A 17,182-nucleotide genomic window follows, 5' to 3' on the forward strand; every position below is an offset into this window, starting at 1 on the left:
CCCGCTAACGGGGCGGTCGCCCTGCACAGCCTGCCAGCTGAGGGAGCACCGAGGCTCCCAGACCCGGACCCAGATTACGGGCGGGTGCACACCCAGGGAGCCACAGGACTCGGCTTCCCCCTGCTCTAATAGCAATAAGATTCCAGTACCAGGAAAAACAGGTTAACGGCCTAAGGCCTGCGGGCCTTCCTCCACGGACAGGGAGCTGCACACCTCCCGGCCCTGGACCTCAAAACGGCCAGGGCCAGGAATACCCACCTGATTACAGGGACTCCCTCCAACCGCCCGCCGAGCACTGGGGACGTACAAAGCCCCGCTTACAAGGCTGCCCCTTCTAGGCTCGGCACCCCCAACAAAGCCCTCCACGGCCTAAGGTCGCGAGGACAGGGCCCCAGCCCTGAAGACAGGGCGGGCACATGCTGGCAGGTCACCAGCAGCACGGGCACAGACCCAGGCCCTGGCTACAGGCGGGTGACCGAGAGGCTTTGCTGCCTCCTCGGAAAGAAGGGACGAGGCTGGGCCGTGTCTCTGTTTGTGGGTTTTGAGGGCACGCCCCGGTTGTTGCACACAGCCCCTCTTTCCCTCCTGGGAAGCCTAAGCTACGCTACCTGCTTTTCTAGGGGGACCAAGGGACACGCTCGCTCTCTCACTCACACCGACAAAGACAAGACAGAGACACAAAGGGGCAACGTCCCAGGAGAGGGAGCAAGCTCTGAGCAGCAACCTGCGGCGAGCCATCCCTACCGCCCACAAGCAGGAGACAACGGCCTCAGACTCGCCCTGGCCTGCAGAGGCCTCAAGGGCCTGACTACGCTCAAGGGCTTCACGGCTGGCCAAAGAACAGCGGCTGTGACGCGGCCCAGCTACAGGGGGTCACAGTGGCCAGCAGCCGTCAGCAGGCACAAAGGTGCCAAGGCAAAAAAAAAAGCCCTGCCCTGTTTACAGGGTGGGCTGCGGTCAGGAGACCTGCATTCTCCTATCGGGTGTGGCCAAGGGGACTCTCCCTCTTCCTTACAGGGTTGTCCCCCTCTTTCTGGGCAGCCAAAGGAGAACCGTGGCAAAAGGCCAACACTACCAAAGGAACGACCCAGCCCTGTTTACGGGGGGGGGTCACCCAGCGCAAAGCCAGCGGGGGCAACCTGAAGGTGCCCGCCACACTCCTACGTGTATGCCTGACCCCGTGATGGCAAAGAGGTTCATTTGCCCAGAAGGGCTTTCTTGTGCTCCCTCTTGACCTCGACGCTGCTGATCCTCTTCTGAACTCTTGCCTCGCCGTCCCTCGCCGTTCCTCACTCCTGGCCCTGCTTTCTTCTCGGATGGCTTCCGTCAAGCAAAGAGAATAACACAGTTGAGTCCGAGAAGCTCCAACTCCTTCAAGTCAGTCAAACGGGCACCCAGAGCGAGCTCCCCAAGCCACCACCACCTGCCCACTCCCACCACACCCCCCCCACGGCTCCACACAACGCTCCAACTTCCACTGGTGCCACCTCTGCGTTTTCCCACGTCAGCACTGCCGTCCGCACGATGCTGCCGCTCTCTTCTCCCATGGTTTCTGCAAAGGAAGGAGGACACAGGCAGGTGTGAGAAACACCAGCTCCTCTGTAGGAAGTAAACCGGGATCCTACATCTCCAGAGGGAGACCTCCAAGTCACTCCAAACCCACCCAGAGAGCCCCCCACTGACACAAACCTCTCCAAACCTCACCTTGAGTGGCCACGGCGACGTCCCATCTGCTGCTGGGAGCCAGGCCCTCTGGGCAAAGGAAGCTGGGCATACAAAGCACTGGCCAACGAGGCTGCACCTCTGACTACAGAGGGCTCGAGCTGCTGCTAGTCTGCAAAGTGCCCGGGACTCCAGGGCACTGGCCCAGACTTACGGGCGGCCCTGGGCCCACAGGCCTGCGGAGGCTCCTTCTCTCCGCCTCGGGGGCACCCAGACCCGCTCCCCGCTAACGGGGCGGTCGCCCTGCACAGCCTGCCAGCTGAGGGAGCACCGAGGCTCCCAGACCCGGACCCCGATTACGGGCGGGTGCACACCCAGGGAGCCACAGGACTCGGCTTCCCCCTGCTCTAATAGCAATAAGATTCCAGTACCAGGAAAAACAGGTTAACGGCCTAAGGCCTGCGGGCCTTCCTCCATGGACAGGGAGTTGCACACCTCCCGGCCCTGGACCTCAAAACGGCCAGGGCCAGGAATACCCACCTGATTACAGGGACTCCCTCCAACCGCCCGCCGAGCACTGGGGACGTACAAAGCCCCGCTTACAAGGCTGCCCCTTCTAGGCTCGGCACCCCCAACAAAGCCCTCCACGGCCTAAGGTCGCGAGGACAGGGCCCCAGCCCTGAAGACAGGGCGGGCACATGCTGGCAGGTCACCAGCAGCACGGGCACAGACCCAGGCCCTGGCTACAGGCGGGTGACCGAGAGGCTTTGCTGCCTCCTCGGAAAGAAGGGACGAGGCTGGGCCGTGTCTCTGTTTGTGGGTTTTGAGGGCACGCCCCGGTTGTTGCACACAGCCCCTCTTTCCCTCCTGGGAAGCCTAAGCTACGCTACCTGCTTTTCTAGGGGGACCAAGGGACACGCTCGCTCTCTCACTCACACCGACAAAGACAAGACAGAGACACAAAGGGGCAACGTCCCAGGAGAGGGAGCAAGCTCTGAGCAGCAACCTGCGGCGAGCCATCCCTACCGCCCACAAGCAGGAGACAACGGCCTCAGACTCGCCCTGGCCTGCAGAGGCCTCAAGGGCCTGACTACGCTCAAGGGCTTCACGGCTGGCCAAAGAACAGCGGCTGTGACGCGGCCCAGCTACAGGGGGTCACAGTGGCCAGCAGCCGTCAGCAGGCACAAAGGTGCCAAGGCAAAAAAAAAAGCCCTGCCCTGTTTACAGGGTGGGCTGGGGTCGGGAGACCTGCATTCTCCTATCGGGTGTGGCCAAGGGGACTCTCCCTCTTCCTTACAGGGTTGTCCCCCTCTTTCTGGGCAGCCAAAGGAGAACCGTGGCAAAAGGCCAACACTACCAAAGGAACAACCCAGCCCTGTTTACGGGGGGGGGGTCACCCAGCGCAAAGCCAGCGGGGGCAACCTGAAGGTGCCCGCCACACTCCTACGTGTATGCCTGACCCCGTGATGGCAAAGAGGTTCATTTGCCCAGAAGGCCTTTCTTGTGCTCCCTCTTGACCTCGACGCTGCTGATCCTCTTCTGAACTCTTGCCTCGCCGTCCCTCGCCGTTCCTCACTCCTGGCCCTGCTTTCTTCTCGGATGGCTTCCGTCAAGCAAAGAGAATAACACAGTTGAGTCAGAGAAGCTCCAACTCCTTCAAGTCAGTCAAACGGGCACCCAGAGCGAGCTCCCCAAGCCACCACCACCTGCCCACTCCCACCACACCCCCCCACGGCTCCACACAACGCTCCAACTTCCACTGGTGCCACCTCTGCGTTTTCCCACGTCAGCACTGCCGTCCGCACGATGCCGCCGCTCTCTTCTCCCATGGTTTCTGCAAAGGAAGGAGGACACAGGCAGGTGTGAGAAACACCAGCTCCTCTGTAGGAAGTAAACCGGGATCCTACATCTCCAGAGGGAGACCTCCAAGTCACTCCAAACCCACCCACAGAGCCCCCCACTGACACAAACCTCTCCAAACCTCACCTTGAGTGGCCACGGCGACGTCCCATCTGCTGCTGGGAGCCAGGCCCTCTGGGCAAAGGAAGCTGGGCATACAAAGCACTGGCCAACGAGGCTGCACCTCTGACTACAGAGGGCTCGAGACGCTGCTAGTCTGCAAAGTGCCCGGGACTCCAGGGCACTGGCCCAAACTTACGGGCGGCCCTGGGCCCAAAGGCCTGCGGAGGCTCCTTCTCTCCGCCTCGGGGGCACCCAGACCCGCTCCCCGCTAACGGGGCGGTCGCCCCGCACAGCCTGCCAGCTGAGGGAGCACCGAGGCTCCCAGACCCGGACCCCGATTACGGGCGGGTGCACACCCAGGGAGCCACAGGACTCGGCTTCCCCCTGCTCTAATAGCAATAAGATTCCAGTACCAGGAAAAACAGGTTAACGGCCTAAGGCCTGCGGGCCTTTCTCCACGGACAGGGAGCTGCACACCTCCCGGCCCTGGACCTCGAAACGGCCAGGGCCAGGAATACCCACCTGATTACAGGGACTCCCTCCAACCGCCCGCCTAGCACTGGGGACGTACAAAGCCCCGCTTACAAGGCTGCCCCTTCTAGGCTCGGCACCCCCAACAAAGCCCTCCACGGCCTAAGGTTGCGAGGACAGGGCCCCAGCCCTGAAGACAGGGCGGGCACATGCTGGCAGGTCACCAGCAGCACGGGCACAGACCCAGGCCCTGGCTACAGGCGGGTGACCGAGAGGCTTTGCTGCCTCCTCGGAAAGAAGGGACGAGGCTGGGCCGTGTCTCTGTTTGTGGGTTTTGAGGGCACGCCCCGGTTGTTGCACACAGCCCCTCTTTCCCTCCTGGGAAGCCTAAGCTACGCTACCTGCTTTTCTAGGGGGACCAAGGGACATGCTCGCTCTCTCACTCACACCGACAAAGACAAGACAGAGACACAAAGGGGCAGCGTCCCAGGAGAGGGAGCAAGCTCTGAGCAGCAACCTGCGGCGAGCCATCCCTACCGCCCACAAGCAGGAGACAACGGCCTCAGACTCGCCCTGGCCTGCAGAGGCCTCAAGGGCCTGACTACGCTCAAGGGCTTCACGGCTGGCCAAAGAACAGCGGCTGTGACGCGGCCCAGCTACAGGGGGTCACAGTGGCCAGCAGCCGTCAGCAGGCACAAAGGTGCCAAGGCAAAAAAAAAAGCCCTGCCCTGTTTACAGGGTGGGCTGCGGTCAGGAGACCTGCATTCTCCTATCGGGTGTGGCCAAGGGGACTCTCCCTCTTCCTTACAGGGTTGTCCCCCTCTTTCTGGGCAGCCAAAGGAGAACCGTGGCAAAAGGCCAAGACTACCAAAGGAACGACCCAGCCCTGTTTACGGGGGGGGGGGGTCACCCAGCGCAAAGCCAGCGGGGGCAACCTGAAGGTGCCCGCCACACTCCTACGTGTATGCCTGACCCCGTGATGGCAATGAGGTTCATTTGCCCAGAAGGCCTTTCTTGTGCTCCCTCTTGACCTCGACGCTGCTGTTCCTCTTCTGAACTCTTGCCTCGCCGTCCCTCGCCGTTCCTCACTCCTGGCCCTGCTTTCTTCTCGGATGGCTTCCGTCAAGCAAAGAGAATAACACAGTTGAGTCCGAGAAGCTCCAACTCCTTCAAGTCAGTCAAACGGGCACCCAGAGCAAGCTCCCCAAGCCACCACCACCTGCCCACTCCCACCACACCCCCCCACGGCTCCACACAACCCTCCAACTTCCACTGGTGCCACCTCTGCGTTTTCCCACGTCAGCACTGCCGTCCGCACGATGCCGCCGCTCTCTTCTCCCATGGTTTCTGCAAAGGAAGGAGGACACAGGCAGGTGTGAGAAACACCAGCTCCTCTGTAGGAAGTAAACCGGGATCCTACATCTCCAGAGGGAGACCTCCAAGTCACTCCAAACCCACCCACAGAGCCCCCCACTGACACAAACCTCTCCAAACCTCACCTTGAGTGGCCACGGCGACGCCCCGTCTGCTGCTGGGAGCCAGGCCCTCTGGGCAAAGGAAGCTGGGCATACAAAGCACTGGCCAACGAGGCTGCACCTCTGAGTACAGAGGGCTCGAGATGCTGCTAGTCTGCAACGTGCCTGGGACTCCAGGGCACTGGCCCAGACTTACGGGCGGCCCTGAGCCCAAAGGCCTGCGGAGGCTCCTTCTCTCCGCCTCGGGGGAACCCAGACACCCTCCCCCGCTAACGGTGCTTCGTTGGCTGCTTGAAGAGAGAGGGCAACCCAGGAAGGAGGGTGAGAATCCCGTTCTTCACCCCCGATTGGAAAATGGACATCTCCCAACCCCAGCCCACCCTGAAAACAGGGCACGGCTTTCTTTATTGCCTTGCCACCTTTTGTGGCTGCTGGCGCCTGTCGCCCACTGTGACGCCCTGTAGCTGGGCCATGTCATGTCCTCTGCTCGTTGGCAGCTGTTAAGCCCCTCCACATTGTCAGGCCCTCGTGGCCTCTGCACAAGCCAGGCCGTGACTAAGGCGGCCTCCTGCTGTTGTGCAGTACGGATGGCACCCCACAGCTTCCTACAAAGAGCCCCTCTTTCCCTCCTGGGAAGCCTAAGCTACGCTACCTGCTTTTCTAGGGGGACCAAGGGACACGCTCGCTCGCTCTCTCACTCACACCGACAAAGACAAGACAGAGACACAAAGGGGCAACGTCCCAGGAGAGGGAGCAAGCTCTGAGCAGCAACCTGCGGCGAGCCATTCCTGACGCCCAGCAGCGGGAGAACACGGCCTCAGACTTGCCCTGGCCTGCCCAGACACCTCAAGCTTCTGACTACGCAGGGTGGCTTCAAGGCTGGACAACGAACACAGGCTGTGACATGCCCAGGCTACAGGGGGGTCACCGTGGCCAGCAGCCGCCACCAGGCTCAAGGTGCCAAGGGAAACAAAGAAGCCCTGCTCCGCTGACACGGTGGCCTGCAGTCAGGATACCTCCATTTGTTCCTGGGATGTGGAGAAGAGCTCTCTCACTCTCCTTACAGTGTTTCCCGCTCTCCCTGGGCAGCCAAAGGAGAACCGTGGCAAAAGGCCAAAAACACCAAAGGAAAGACCCAGCCATGTTTACGGGGGGGTCGCCCAGTGAAAGCCAGCGGGGCACCCTGAAGGTTCCTGCTGCACTTCAACATGTGTGTCTGTCCCGATGACGGCAGGGACAGTTGTTTGCCCAGAAGGCCTGTCTTGTGCTCCCTCTTGACCTCGATGCTGCTGATCCTCCTCTGCACTCTTTCCTCGATGTCCATCTCCATCTGTTTCTCGACAGCTTCTGCAAGATAAAGAGAAGAGGGTTAGCCCTGAGGTCTCTCTATTAACCTCTACTCCTGTACAAGGACTTAAGTCTTGGAGCAGTACTTGTTTTCATTATATATTGTCTCCTGAACCCACATGAAAATTTTAATGTGATTCATCCTCTTTTCTTTTGTTTTCCTCCCTTTTCAGCCTTCTAACCCGTTTGCTGCTTGAAAAATCTGTGGCTGGACTCGGCATGAAGTACTTATTACCATTCTTTTTCTCTTCTTACAGGAAAATTACGTCCAAGATCCTTTGTTAAACTTTGACTCCTTGATTGGAAAGAAGGTAAAACAGTATTCCTAATTTATGGAGTCATTCCCTAGGATGGTGAATTTTTTTTTCAGAAAAATCTGTCTCCTTCACCCCATCAGCAAGTTTAGTTTCTACAACTAAAAGAACTGCACACATCCAGAATGCTAGTTTAGCACAGCCTGCTTAAATGTCCATTCTTTCTCCTACCTAAATTGTCTTGCCAACTTGCAGATGCCTGCTATGAAAATGCTACCAATGTCTTCCCTGAAGTACTTCTGATTTTGTCTTTAAATAGGATGGCCCCACGCTTATATCCCTCCAAGATGTTTATTCTGTCCCTAATAGTTATGCCAGATTGCTCTGAAAAATGTTTATTTTGTCCTCCATAGGCACTCTCTTTTTTTTTTACATGTTCCCGTTTCAGGAAAAGCCCAGTAAGTCAATTTTTCTCTCAGAGATCTTCTTTCTGGCCTGACACTTTACATAATGATTTTCCTTTCAAATATCTCAAGTGTCCTTTTGCAGTTTTCTCAGCTTTATCAAACTCTGTGGCCGCTGAGTTACCTCATGAAGCCTCAGTTCAATAAGCTTTTCCCTCAGAATTGTCACGAAACACCCTGCTGCGCTCTGATGGTGTAGTCCAACACTCCCTAGTCTCCAACAGTCCAAAACGAGCCCCAGGGCGACTCTACAAGCTTTTCTTGGAGCTTTTCAAAGCACCTTTCGCCTGCCCTGCCTCAGGGCTGAGGGGAGCGGCGGGGAAAGGGCACAGCTACGGCACGGCCGAGCCCCCCAACCGCCCTCACGGCACCTGTCGCTGTCCGTGTAGCCCTCACAGCCCCCCAGGAGCGTGGGGGACACCCAGTGTGCAAAAAGTAAGTGACATAAAAGCCAATGCTAAAGCAAAACAAGCTGCTAAAACCATGAAAAGCAAATAGCAGCCCTAGTTCCAGAAACAAACAAAAACCTGGTAAACAGATACTGTATCAAAAGTCAGATTTCGAAGAAAAATACAAAAATTATAATAGTAACAAAAAAGTTAATTAGTTACTACATAAAAAGTTAGTTTAGCACTTTGCAAAACTGAGCATGAAAAAAACACACTAAAAATTAAAAACCTGAGTAGTAAAGCCAAACCTGTTCACAACAATAAAACAAGTTACATTTCAATGGAAGACATCTTTGAGAAATAACCCAAATACTAGAACCAAAATACAACAAAGAGCAATAAACTGATGCCAAAGGGGTTTTCTGATTTTTCATTTTTATAGATTTTAGAAATATTTGTAACTGTAGCAAATGTAGTGTTCATACTTGTAACAGCTCATGTTCATTGTTTATACATCCCAACCCCTACCACAGATCAGGAGCTCAAATTCTTTTAGCTATTTAGGCTCTCTTCGAGGTACAAGAGCTGACAACTATCAGAAAGGTCTGCAAAACAAGACCAAACATAAATCAACAACCTTGAGTCTAAGACCACTGGAAAAACTCCAAAGCCCGAGGAAAAAGAGCTGATGAAGAACAGGGGGTCCCAGTGACCCCAGTCCCCAAATCCTGGGGGATGGCACAGGGGTGGGACTGGGGCTGGACTGAGAGATGTGTAAACTGGGCATTGGGTGGGCAATATTATAAAAACCATGGAAATCAGTGTTCTAGGAAGAAGGGGGCAGCACGAAGATGTCATCATGTATTCCTAAAAGCCCCAAGCCTGGCCATTAAAGAATGTACCTTTTGATCTTATCCTACATTAACTGGGCTCCAAGTCCTGTTTCTGGGGGCACTCACGGCAGCAAAACAAAAGATGCCTATTAAGTAAAAGTCAGCAAATTGACTTTTAATTTCCTAACAGGGGGGGAGATTTCCGTTACCTTTTAGTTTTCACGGATCTCTTTCCTAAGTGACCAGAAACATTCCTGTGCAAAATTAACCAATCAAGAAAATTTATTAAAATTCTATTAAATAAAATAACATTATGTGTTAGCAAACTGTATTTATGTACCTTTAGTGATTGTGTATGTTAAGAATTTTTCAGGAGACCCACTACAAGAAAGATGAAATAGACTGTTTCAAATGTTGCTAACCCTGTTCCCAGCAGTCTGGATAAAAGAAAACCCCCCTTGAAAACTCCTAAGAAAAAATAAACCTCAGAACCCGTAAGACCGACAACCCTCAAATTTCACTCGACACAAATTGCTGAACAAATTGCTGTTGTTCTGTTTTCAGAAAAGTTGAAAGTTTTCAGTGTCTGTCTTATTTTTAAAGAAAAGTTAAGAGTTTTGTGTGAAGTTATTGTTTTCTGTGTTGTTTTATTTGTTTTCAGAAAAGTCACTGAAAACCTGAAACATCTAAGACCATGTTGTTGAAGGCATTACCCAGCCAAAATGTGGCAGTGCCTAAAAATTACCTGTAAGCATTCCACACTAAATAAAACCTAAAGTTAAAATGTTTGTTTTGCAATTGTTTAATACATGTAAGGGTTTTATGCAATAGATGTGGTGGTATTTAAAACTGTAGTAACAACTCCAATAGAAAAATATAAACATTAGAAAAAACTGTTGCTGCTTGACACTGGAACTACAGTTTTTGTTAAAAGTACTAAATGTGTTCAAGTCACAGGTGTGCTACTGGTCAACCAGAAAAAACTTTTTTTTGAAATCCCCTAAGTAAGCAAATAGAGTACATCAGTTTTTCTATGTACCAAATTTATACAGACCCTCATTGGGCAAAGATTTGTTAAAAATCTAGGAGCTGTAATCTAATTTAAACAAAGTAAAACTGAATTTAAGAAGAAAAGAAAGCTTTAAGTTTAGCTATAAACTGTGTAAAACCAAACCAGAATAAACAAAATATTGATCAAATTTAGGTTAAGTGTATCGGGAGTCCGAGCTACCAACACACCAGGTAAGTCAAAACAAGCAAACCTCACCTAAATAGAAGTACAGCCAGAAACAAACCCAGTAATTGAAAACAAAAAGTATTAAATTTTAAAAATGTTCCTTTCTGCCTTTCCTTAGCAAAAAGTCAGAAAGTATTTGCATTAAAATAAAAAAAGCTTTAATATATTTGCTAAAAAGACAAAAACACCAAACAAACACACCACTCACAGCAGCGAACTTGAACAACGTAACCTCAAAGATTTTAAAATGTAAACCAATAGCAGTGCCCACCAGGAGAAATCTGCGTCTGCAACTTTTGTGTAACTTATTAATAACCACTGAAAAGCAGGAAGAGTTTATTCTGTGGACTGCAAGTTTGCTAAATAAGTATTAAGTCTCTCACCAGGAAAAAGCAGCTGGTACAGAAGCAAGTGTTACACCTGAGATACAGAGTTTCTAGAAGACAACGCTCCCCAAGAACAGCAAAAGAAGAAGCCACTGCCAGACACCTGAACCACGAACAGTGAGAGATCTTTGAGCCTTTCTGGCCATGACAGGTCGGTGTGCCAGCAGTGCTGGAGCAGAAGGGTAACCCCTGACTGTCACTCTCTCAGTTCCTGAAATACCAAGCTATCCTGGCTAATTGCAAAACTGCTGTATAACCTACTAAAAGCTGCTAAAGACAACATGACCTGGACCCTGCAGCAAATGAGGCCTTTGAGCAGCTAAAGCCAGAACTCCCGAGGGCTCCGGCGTTGGGATTACCTGACGTGAGGAAGCCCCTTTGGCTGCTTTGGCATGAGCAGCAAAGACAGTCCTGGAGGCCCTGGCACAGCAGCTGGAGCCAGACAAAGAGCCAGCAGCCACTTCTCCAAGCAATTACATGAAGTGAGCAAAAGCTGGCCCAGCTGCCTGAAAGCAAAGAGCAGCAGTGATCATAAACACAGACGAAGCCAGGAACTTTCATACCTATTCAAGTAACCAACATTGTCAACCAGCTTCATTCCTGGGAGGTGAACCCAGAGCTGAACCTTTTCTACCTGACTGCCTGGAGACCACGGAAGAAGTTTATTCCAGCCCTCCAAACCTTGAAGAAGAACCACTCCTAGAAGCAGAAAATTGGTTTTCTGCCAGTAGCAGCTTTGTGAAACAAGGGAATTGAATAAAATTCTCTGCCTCAGGAACTTCAGCCCAGAAGGAAAGACTGAGAGCACCTGAGCTCTGGAATTGGCAAAATCAACATCTGGACTGACTTTAAATATGTCTGTGGCATCGCACATGCTCACAGAGCAGGTAAAAAAAAGAGAGAAAAGACTTAACTGCACAAAGAAAATGTATTGAAGAAATTCTGCAATTGTTAGAAGCACCAAAACCCCCATCAGAAGTGGCCATTATGTACTGAAAAGACCACCAAAGAGGCAACAGTGTGCAAAAAGTAAGTGACATAAAAGCCAATGCTAAAGCAAAACAAGCTGCTAAAACCGTGAAAAGCAAATAGCAGCCCTAGTTCCAGAAACAAACAAAAACCTGGTAAACAGATACTGTATCAAAAGTCAGATTTCAAAGAAAAATACAAAATTTATAATAGTAACAAAAAAGTTAATTAGTTACTACATAAAAAGTTAGTTTAGCACTTTGCAAAACTGAGCATGAAAAAAACACACTAAAATTAAAAACCTGAGTAGTAAAGCCAAACCTGTTCACAACAATAAAACAAGTTACATTTCAATGGAAGACATCTTTGAGAAATAACCCAAATACTAGAACCAAAATACAACAAAGAGCAATAAACTGATGCCAAAGGGGTTTTCTGATTTTTCATTTTTATAGATTTTAGAAATATTTGTAACTGTAGCAAATGTAGTGTTCATACTTGTAACAGCTCATGTTCATTGTTTATACATCCCAACCCCTACCACAGATCAGGAGCTCAAATTCTTTTAGCTATTTAGGCTCTCTTCGAGGTACAAGAGCTGACAACTATCAGAAAGGTCTGCAAAACAAGACCAAACATAAATCAACAACCTTGAGTCTAAGACCACTGGAAAAACTCCAAAGCCCGAGGAAAAAGAGCTGATGAAGAACAGGGGGTCCCAGTGACCCCAGTCCCCAAATCCTGGGGGATGGCACGGGGGTGGGACTGGGGCTGGACTGAGAGATGTGTAAACTGGGCATTGGGTGGGCAATATTATAAAAACCATGGAAATCAGTGTTCTAGGAAGAAGGGGGCAGCACGAAGATGTCATCATGTATTCCTAAAAGCCCCAAGCCTGGCCATTAAAGAATGTACCTTTTGATCTTATCCTACATTAACTGGGCTCCAAGTCCTGTTTCTGGGGGCACTCACGGCAGCAAAACAAAAGATGCCTATTAAGTAAAAGTCAGCAAATTGACTTTTAATTTCCTAACGGGGGAGGAGATTTCTGTTACCTTTTAGTTTTCACGGATCTCTTTCCTAAGTGACCAGAAACATTCCTGTGCAAAATTAACCAATCAAGAAAATTTATTAAAATTCTATTAAATAAAATAACATTATGTGTTAGCAAACTGTATTTATGTACCTTTAGTGATTGTGTATGTTAAGAATTTTTCAGGAGACCCACTACAAGAAAGATGAAATAGACTGTTTCAAATGTTGCTAACCCTGTTCCCAGCAGTCTGGATAAAAGAAAACCCTCCCTGAAAACTCCTAAGAAAAAAATAAACCTCAGAACCCGTAAGACCGACAACCCTCAAATTTCACTCGACACAAATTGCTGAACTTTTGGCAACTATTATGACTTTAACACAAACTTTTGTTTTGAAATAGCCACAGTCTCAAGACTTTATTCAGTATTTTAGCAATGTATGTGTTTTATGTGAGCTATGGCTGTGTACATGTTAGAATTTTGTGTGATTATACGTTGTGTCATGATACACCTGAATTGCAGAACTAGCACAGATATTCACCTGTTTAAAGAAATGCTGGGGCACTTAAGAAAACCTCAGCACATGCTAAAGCAAATTAAACATGATACTGAAAGCATTGAAACTGTCTCAACCAAAGTTAAACGAGTAAAAACCCACCACTGGTAAAGCATTTTTATAAGCTATTTGCCCACTGCCTCATAAGCTATTTAAGTCCCTGGTACCCCCAGTCATAACTACAGCAACAGCAATACTCTTGCTAGCACTGCTCAGTGTGTAGCTGTAGTGCAAATAAAGCAATAAAGACAAAAATTGTAAGTGATACCAGCAATACACATGTATATCAAACCCCAATAGTACTGAAACTGAACAAAAGACTTTGTATACTTTGAAACACTGGGGGGACTGAAAGAGAAAAGAGACCAAAAGCCCCTAGTTTTGTGAAATTTCTATTTCTGCTCTGCAAAGTGTTGTTTGCACAGCAAGGCCACTGAACAGCATGAAGTCCTAGAGCCACCATGTTCAAGTACAAATTGTCAGGAGCCCAGTGTAGCAAGGTTAGGAGTCACACATTCCACTAACCTAGACATCTCTATAGGATGAGGTGGTAAAGAGCCAGGATTTTGTAGAGTTACACCAAGGTTTTACGAGTTTTACAGATCCATGTTGTCATCGAACAAAGAAAGGCAAAAGTCCAGCAGTGATGAAGACGCGTCAAGACCACCCGGAGGGATGAAGTCAGGAGACCCCAACCCAAATTCGAAGCCAAAAGAAAGCTCTGCCCAAGACTCCGCCTAGTCATTAATATGGAAATTAGAAGGTGTTCACTAGACTGAAGACTATAAAAAAGCTTATTTTCCATAAACAAGCTAGGCAAGTTTTTGCCCAGTATGAACTGCCTTGCCTCCAACGTTGTCAATAAATGCCTTTGCTGATAAAAGTAAAAATTTTCTCTTAGCAGTTATTTTTGTGACATTTTTGCTTATCTGGAGTCATCGAGTACTTTTTTGATTATAATTTTCTTTCATAAAAATCTTTTTTTACCCAACCTGTAGTTTTACTTTGTACAACGAAATCAACTACATGAATGTTAATTCGGCAGAGCCAAGTGACACCCTCTTTCTTTTTAATACTTTAATCTTCTTGCCTGCTCATAAGTTCTCTGCTACAAAAATGCTGCCTATGTGTTTCCTTAAAGTTCTTCTGATTTTCCCCCAAAAATGATCACCCCATGCTAACATCCCTCTAATGTGTTTATTTTGTCCCTGACATTTACCTCATATTTCTCCCAAAACTGATACCTGTAGATTAGCTCATGGTTTACCCTCTCAATAACCCCAGTGAAACAGCCTGCTTTAGTCTAATGCCGAAGTTCAAAACTTTTTACCCTTCCAACTGCACAACATCTACCCTGGGGAACCTTTCAGGGCACCTTTTTCTCACTGTGTCCCTCACACCCCTCAGGGACACAGGAGACGCCTGTTTACCCCTCAGGGTACCCTTTTTCCCCTCACAGATTCTTAGGGGTATGCAGGGGACACCCACCTCCCACTCAGGGACACGCACAGCGACCCGTGTTTCACCCCCCCAAAATGCTCCTCACTCAGCTTTTGTGTCCAACAGCCCACAATCTCCCCCAGACAGACTTCACAAGTTTTTATCCACCTTTTCAAAGCGCCTTTCACCTGCGGCCGCCTCAGGGACCTGTCTGAGGGCTGCGGGAACGGCGGCCCCGCCCTGCCTGAGGCGGGAAAGGAGGCTCAGCTGTCCCAGCGGGGCCGCCCTGCCTCCCTCAGGGCACCATCACGGACCCCCGGGGACCCCCCTGGCTCCTCAGGGACCCTTCAGGGCACCTTCTTCAAAACCCCTCTGTTATTGTCAAGACATCTCATAATTCACCTCAAAATGTGCTCTATTCAGTTTTTCCCTCAAAGATCGTCAGTCTGTTCTTGGCGTTTTACCTCGATTTTCCCTCAAGACATCCTGTATTTGTAGCTGCGAAGTTCCCTCAGCTTTACCTGTACGAAGTTCTCTGTCTCCTCTGGTGTTCCCCAGCATCTCTACCGACAGACCCTCTGCCTCTGTGCCGTACTGCCTCTCACGCTGCTCCCGAACGCACTCTCCCTCCTGAAAATGCCAAAAATCCGACCTGAGGCGACTCCAAACCCTTTTTTTGAGCCCCTCACAGGTGGGCGGGACTGCGGGGCTGAGGGGAGCGGCGGGACCGCCCCCCGGGCGGGCGGGAAAATGGGACCAGCTGCAACAGAGCGGCCCCGCCCGGCCCCGCGTCCCGCTGGGGGCTCCTGCGGCCTCTCGGTGACCACCAGGGGGCGCCTGCGACACACCGGACACCTGCCTGTCCCCTCAGGGACCCCCAGAGAGCCCGCAGTGACACACGGGGCACCCCTGTCCCCTCAGGGACCCCCACAGAGCCCTCAGTGACACACGGGGCACCCCTGTCTTCTCAGGGACACCCACAGAGCCCGCAGTGACACACGGGGCACCCCTGTCCCCTCAGGGACCCCCACAGAGCCCGCAGTGACACACGGGGCACCCCTGTCCCCTCAGGGACACCCACAGAGCCCTCAGTGACACAAGAGGCACCTGCCTTGTCCTTCGATCCACAGGGCACCCCTGCCCCTTCAGGGACCACCACAGAGCCGGTGGAACCCAGGGGACACCCCCTGTCCTGTCATGGACCCCCACAGAGCCCCAGGAACACACGGGGCACGCCCCCGCTCCTTTTAGTGTCCCACCCCTTACCCTGTGTCCCTTTTTTTTCCTCTCATTCCCTGTCCCCTCTGTCGCACTCCCCCGTCCCTCCTGTCCCCTCTATCACACTCGCTGTGCCCCTCTCTCTGTCTCCTTCCCAGTCCCTCCCCTGTCTCCTCTCACCCCGGCAGCTCCGGGCGCGGGGCCCAAACAGGAGACGCCTGTTTACCCCTCAGGGTACCCTTTTTCCCCTCAGATTCTTAGGGGTATGCAGGGGACACCCACCTCCCACTCAGGGACACGCACAGCGACCCGTGTTTCACCCCCCCAAAATGCTCCTCACTCAGCTTTTGTGTCCAACAGCCCACAATCTCCCCCAGACAGACTTCACAAGTTTTTATCCACCTTTTCAAAGCGCCTTTCACCTGCGGCCGCCTCAGGGACCTGTCTGAGGGCTGCGGGAACGGCGGCCCCGCCCTGCCTGAGGCGGGAAAGGAGGCTCAGCTGTCCCAGCGGGGCCGCCCTGCCTCCCTCAGGGCACCATCACGGACCCCCGGGGACCCCCCTGGCTCCTCAGGGACCCTTCAGGGCACCTTCTTCAAAACCCCTCTGTTATTGTCAAGACATCTCATAATTCACCTCAAAATGTGCTCTATTCAGTTTTTCCCTCAAAGATCGTCAGTCTGTTCTTGGCGTTTTCCCTCAAGACATCCCGTATTTGAAGCTGCAAAGTTCCCTCAGCTTTACCTGTACGAAGTTCTCTGTCTCCTCTGGTGTTCCCCAGCATCTCTACCGACAGACCCTCTGCGCCTCTGTGCCGTACTGCCTCTCACGCTGCTCCCGAACGCACTCTCCCTCCTGAAAATGCCAAAAATCCGACCTGAGGCGACTCCAAACCCTTTTTTTGAGCCCCTCACGGGTGGGCGGGACTGCGGGGCTGAGGGGAGCGGCGGGACCGCCCCCCGGGCGGGCGGGAAAATGGGACCAGCTACAACAGAGCGGCCCCGCCCGGCCCCGCGTCCCGCTGGGGGCTCCTGCGGCCTCTCGGTGACCACCAGGGGGCGCCTGCGACACACCGGACACCTGCCTGTCCCCTCAGGGACCCCCAGAGAGCCCGCAGTGACACACGGGGCACCCCTGTCCCCTCAGGGACACCCACAGAGACACACGGGGCACCCCCGTCCCCTCAGGGACACCCCCAGAGACACACGGGGCACCCCCGTCCCCTCAGGGACACCCACAGAGCCCTCAGTGACACACGGGGCATCCCTGTCCCCTCAGGGACCCCCACAGAGCCCGCAGTGACACACGGGGCACCCCTGTCCCCTCAGGGACCCCCACAGAGACACACGGGGCACCCCTGTCCCCTTAGGGACCCCCACAGAGCCCACAGTGACACACGGGGCACCCCTGTCCCCTCAGGGACACCCACAGAGCCCACAGTGACACACGGGGCACCCCTGTCCCCTCAGGGACACCCACAGAGCCC

The 17,182-nt window shown here is 52.1% G+C and overlaps 1 long non-coding RNA gene across 1 annotated transcript; it reads right to left on the reverse strand.

The window, feature by feature from the left end:
- Window positions 1-6,639: 6,639 nt before the first annotated feature.
- Window positions 6,640-16,615, reverse strand: LOC139668210 (uncharacterized). The gene is made up of 3 exons (XR_011696998.1): window positions 16,441-16,615; window positions 15,000-15,108; window positions 6,640-6,917 (listed from the first exon to the last, which is right to left on the reverse strand). It is a non-coding gene; the product is annotated as an uncharacterized lncRNA (long non-coding RNA).
- Window positions 16,616-17,182: the final 567 nt, after the last annotated feature.

This window comes from Pithys albifrons, chromosome 2, assembly GCF_047495875.1.
Source record: "Pithys albifrons albifrons isolate INPA30051 chromosome 2, PitAlb_v1, whole genome shotgun sequence".
In the NCBI taxonomy this organism is placed as follows: domain Eukaryota; kingdom Metazoa; phylum Chordata; class Aves; order Passeriformes; family Thamnophilidae; genus Pithys; species Pithys albifrons.